Here is a 5,497-nt window from a genome sequence, read left to right as displayed (position 1 = left end):
ATTTTATTTTCAATTTTTATTGGGAGCATTTGGACAGAAAATTAAACCTTGGCAGAAAGTTCATTTTAATTACTATGATTTCTCTTCATTAATATTGTTTTAACTTTCTCCATCTTAAATATATATCTACTGTTATATTTTTGAAATTCTGTAAAAAAAGTATGTTTAAATAGGACTTTGTTATCAACCTATCTGGGTTTTGGATCTAGAATCCAGTGTTTATACTCTAGATTTGTTTTTATAAACTTAGTCAATTATGATTTATTCAAGAAACCATGTTTAAGCAAACCAAGGCTTAATTTGTTATATGAACATAGCAAAATTCTTCATCTGAACTGTTATTGTTTGAAACATGCTTTTAGCACTGGAACTTAGATCCTTATTCTTTCACATTAAAAACGTAACATCTTAGTTAATCAACAGACTTTGTTTCATTTTATTAACTGATACAAAAGAATAAGACCCCCTTTAAGATTTCTGTCAAATCACCTAACTAAATACTTGCAGATGCAATGTGCTTTCTATACAACATTGTAGAATGAAAGCTTAAAGTGCTGTTCATCTCTCAGCTTCGTCCCCAATATACAGATAGATTTCATTAGGCTGTTGTAAAAGATAACTTAAGTCTAAGCCCAAACTTTGTGACCCCTAATTCCGGAGCCCTTCTGCTCCCATACTCCTCCAACCCTCAGGCTTGCTGGCTGATAGATTATGGGAAAGGCACCTGGGCGAGTCTAGGCTGAAACCTGGTTTAGATAATAGGCTTGACATGACTTGAGGCCTTGAATAGCATCCATTTTCACTCTCACTATGCAACCATAACAATTATTTCCCTCTTTCCCTGAACTAGTTCTAATGAAAGTGTCTGTGTTTTCATTTCCGTTGACTATGGTGACAGAAGCACAGTATGATGCTATTATCAGGGTTCATATTCCAGCACATTTTATGAAAGTTGCCCATCCAACAGTGACATTGTTCCTTTCTATAGTCACCTTGCCTTGATGGAGGACATCAGAAGACTCTGAACGCAATGAAGACCAACCAACATGTGAAGTACAAGCGACCCAGGATTTAACGAGAGCAGCGATGTGATTTGGAAGACAGCTATGTGGGAAAATGTGTCATCATAATTTCCTCTGAATAGCTGCAGTTTCCTTCAGCTCGCCCAATATTTGGAGACAATATGAAAACCCACCCGGATTAATAATTTCCACACAAAGATAAGGAAACACTAACATCTTTATTATGAGGCAGAAAATACGTATTGAAATTTTCTCAAGGCATAGAACAATTTAATATAAAGTGACCAATGAGTCCCTCTGGAAGGAAGAGGCTGAGATGAAGGATGTAGAAACTTCGGAATGGAATGGATCTTCACTGAGAAAGGCCTGCAGCCATACGTAAATCTGTGCTTGGCTGGTAAGGGAGTGAATACTGCTGTAGCGGGTAATGCAATTAGAGACCTACAAAGGAAATAAATTTAGATGTAGGGATATAGTCAGCAATGACCATCAGCACATGGCTGCCTGTCACTTAAGTATATGTCCCAAATAAGACATCTCAGAGTATGTTTACTGTATACCCAACACCTATCAGGGCCTTTGCTATACAAAGGTGGGATCTGCAGTTCACGTTAAACTATAATGTGGTTTAATTACTCTTAGTGGGACTCCATCACCATAATTTATTGGCTTAGTATGCTGTGTGAGTAAAGTCATTTGTGGCTTAGTCAATAAATTATAATTAAACTATCAATGTGATGTTTCAACGGAATCAAAAAGTTGTTCTTGGTTAACCAAGAAAGTTGTCTCTTACCTTTTTTCCTATAGAACTTGTAGACGGCCAAAATAACACTGTAGACCAAGCTTTTGGCCCCTAGTAGGAGGAATATAAAGTGTCCTGCATAAAGGGTGAGTTGAACCTCAGAGATACCTGAAGGTGATTCTGAAGAAAGAAGGAAAGAAGAGGTTGCGGTTGTTAACAGAAGCTAGCGGCATTGCTTGCCTTAAGGAGACATTTCAGGCTGATATTTTAATACCCCCCCTCCCCCATTCAGTTTGCAAAGCTTGCAACCCAAATGTTTTGAGTTGGGACTTTTTTCATTTCATTCCACAGAATCCTTTCAATAAATAAGCAACAGATTTTGGCCAGTCCTCTTGAAGAGTTCATGCAAAAGTAGCAAATTGTGCATTTTAAAATGTGTTTTGTTACTGATGTTTCTAGGGGAAATTGTTTGCAGGATTTTTGCCTCAGCCATTTGCCAGAGAAATTTGGTTGTTGGGGACTATGCAGAGACTATTTCTCTCCCTCTCCCTCTCCCTCCCTCCCTCCCTCTATATGTGTATATGGCAGTGGAGGTCGTGGGTTGCCATAAGTAAAACTCAGGCCAGCTCTGCTCAACCCTCTTCCTTGTAAAACTGACTTTAGACTGATGATCCAATAACAAACAGCCCTTTGGTTGGGGGGAAGCAGATGTGCTTGACCACCAGTAAATCAATCTCCAAGGCCCAGAAAGGTTTTCTCTTGCAGAAAGGAAGAAGAGGAAGCCATTTTCCAACCATGTCTTCCTGATGACAGAACTCAGCCAGCTTATTCATTCCCCTGCCGCTTGCTTAGTTGCCCGGCATTTCCTTACCTGTCTGGTGGTCTGGACTGCTCTTCACCGAGTCACCCACCTCCTGCCCTATTTGGTTGACATGGCAGGAGTAGTTGTGGCCTTTCTGCCACTCCTCTGCCAACACGCTCAGGCGACTGGCAGTGGCGAAGTTGCACTTCTCTTTTTGCTGGACTGGCTCAGTAGCAAAGGAGAGCCGGTTAATCTTTTCGCCATCACGCTCCCAGATCACATCCAGGGGCCACTCGTAGTGGAAGCCCTGGACCAGGCACACGAGGGTGATGCGCTTTTTGTGGCATAAAGGGCTCAGGAGAACGACGCTTGGTGACGGCTGATCGTCACAATTTGGATCTGCAGGAGAGAAGTAGCCCGTGTTTTGCCTTTACAGACAGACTTAACCTGTGATTAGAAGCAAGACTCAGGAATGAAGCATCCTGTCAAGGAAGAAAGGTCCCTTCTCAGTCTTCAAGCCCTCCAAGAAAGACTTGGGAGTGGCACCAGATATTCCAGAAATCGTGGACGCTCCATCACTGGAAGTTTTTAAAAAGAGACTAGACAATTATCTGACTGAGATGGTATAGGCCTTTCTGCTTGAGCAGAGGGCTGGACTAGAAGACCTCCAAGGTCCCTTCCAGCTCTATTCTATTATAAGTCCCATAATCCTCTGGAGGGCACGAAGCTGGAGAAGGCTGAACTTCGGTTTAATTATGACACTTGCTACCACTTGGATGGATGCTTTTACTAAGCAGATCAATTAATGCCAATGGTACCCTTGCATCATATTAATGAATAGGATGACTAATAAGGTCTCTGGTTTTGGCTCCAGTGTATTTTCAAAATTGGGCTTGCTTTTAAGACTGTTTATACTAAAGCATTCCTTAGGTGAACATTTTTCTAGATATTTTTTTAAAACTTTAAAGTAATATAAATAGGCCAAGCAAATGCCAACAACAGTGAAATAAACTAGCTCAAGACTCGGTTGGGGGTCCCGTGATTTTAACTGTTGAATATGAAGTGTGGCCTTGTTACTGTTTTGTTTTTAAAGCTGCTTGTATGATGTAGTTTCTCTTTATTTGATAACCCTTAAAATGAACTGAGAGACAGATTGCAGTGACTAAGACATTAGGTTAGAAACCAGGAGACCATGAGTTCTACTCCCACCTTAGGCACAAAGCCAGTTGGGTGACCTTGGGCCAGTCATTCTCTCTTAGCCCTAGGAAGCAGGCAATGGAAAACCTCTTCTGAAAAACCTTGCCAAGAAAACTGCAGGGACTTGTCTGGGCAGTCACCAGGAGTTTTTTTTTTTTTTTTAAATGACTCGAAGGCATCCCACCACCAAAAAGCATCAGTTCAATTAAATCAGCCTTCCCTAATTAGCAACCAGCCATGTGCCTTGGACTACAGCTCCCAACAGCGGGAACATTATGGGGAGTATAGTCTAAAAACTCTACTACATCTGAAAAGCAACTGGTTGGGAAAGGCACCATTATTAAATCTATCTGAAGGGGCGAGGGCTGCCTCCGAGTTTGAGTTGTCTTAAAGCAGGGCAACTTGGAAGCCTCCAACGGCCCACTTCCAGGCCAGATCTCAGCGACCAGCTGGCCAAAGCTGCCCCTCGCCTGCTCTTTCCAGCTCCGCCGGGGACCATCAGCCTTTCCCAACCAAAGCTCTGGTAGTTCTCACAAAGGGAGGACGGGCGACTGCTCGGAAGGACGTGCTGGCTTGTTTTCGGGAACGCAGAAATCTAGGGTTGCCAGGTGTCCACTATTTGAGTGGACAGTCCACTTTTTTTCACATTATGTTCACTATTTTTTTTCACAAAATAGTGGGCATTTTTTTTTATTCAAAAGCTTTATGATGAAATGGTACGTAATCTAAAGCTGTACAGTCTACTTTTTTTTACTACTTAACCCCCCCCCCCCCCGGCTTGTCCGCTATTTTTTGGAAGCAGACCTGGCAACCCTACAGAAATCCGATCCTATCACAGGAGGGCTGCCTCTTGCCCAGCTGGGGATGGAGTTTACCCTTCGCCCAAGTGGACTGATCCGGGACGTCGCTGACCCTCCCCTTGGCCCGCTGCACCGGCAAAGGCAAGCGAAGAGCCCTTCTGCTGCCCCTGAAAACCGCCTGAGCAAGGGGAGGGGGGGAGGCTCGCTCCCGCTTCTCCTCTGCCGCTTCCCTACCCCCCCCCCCCCACGTTTTGATGAATCCTCCAGCCCAGAGGTAGGCAACCTCGGCTCTTTTATGACTCGTGGACTTCAACTCCCAGAATTCCTGAGCCAGCTGTGCTGGCTCAGGAATTCTGGGAGTTGAAGTCCACGAGTCATAAAAGAGCCGAGGTTGCCTACCCCTGCGCGGGACCTTCGTGGCGGGAGCCCAGCGGGTGCCTTTGGCGCTCTCTTCGCCCGTCCGACGAGAGGCGAGGGCGGACTCCCTGGGAAAGAGGAGGAAGCCCTCGACTTTGCCTCCCCACTGCGCAGGCGGCAATGGAAGACTTCCCCCCCCCCCCGGCGATCTGACCCTCTGCCGCTCCCCGCCTCGGACCAGCCCAGAGTCGCTCCCTGGTACCCCCCCCACCGGGGGGAGTTGGGAAAGAGCAGGCGAAGCGGGCCGCTTTCGGACTCACCTGTGACGAGGACCTGCGTTCCGGTGGGGGCGAAGTGAGCTTGTTCTCACAGCGCTGCAGGCTTTCCGGGCGCCTTTGCAAAATCTTCCCGGCTCTTCCCGAGCCTTTGGCGGCCAGCGTCGCCGCTCCCCTTCGCCCGCCGGGCTTGCCACGTCCAGACGAGCCGGGCTTAGTCGCCGTTCCGTCCAAAAGGGGGCAAGACGATGAGCTCCGCTCGGCCGAGGACGTCGCAAACGCTCAGCCCGGCGAGAGGGCGG

General features: G+C 45.8%; 1 long non-coding RNA gene across 1 annotated transcript; it reads right to left on the bottom strand.

The window, feature by feature from the left end:
- Nucleotides 1-1,224: 1,224 nt before the first annotated feature.
- Nucleotides 1,225-5,285, bottom strand: LOC107291543. The gene is made up of 4 exons (XR_001548977.1): nucleotides 5,241-5,285; nucleotides 2,636-2,965; nucleotides 1,816-1,944; nucleotides 1,225-1,463 (listed from the first exon to the last, which is right to left on the bottom strand). It is a non-coding gene; the product is annotated as an uncharacterized LOC107291543 (long non-coding RNA).
- Between the last annotated feature and the right edge of the window lie 212 nt (nucleotides 5,286-5,497).

Source organism: Protobothrops mucrosquamatus, unplaced genomic scaffold (assembly GCF_001527695.2).
Source record: "Protobothrops mucrosquamatus isolate PMUCROS unplaced genomic scaffold, P.Mucros_1.0 scaffold1143, whole genome shotgun sequence".
Taxonomy (NCBI): Eukaryota; Metazoa; Chordata; class Lepidosauria; order Squamata; family Viperidae; genus Protobothrops; species Protobothrops mucrosquamatus.
The sequence above is the reverse complement of the archived record's forward strand: the minus strand, read 5'-3'. Positions and strand labels throughout refer to the sequence as shown.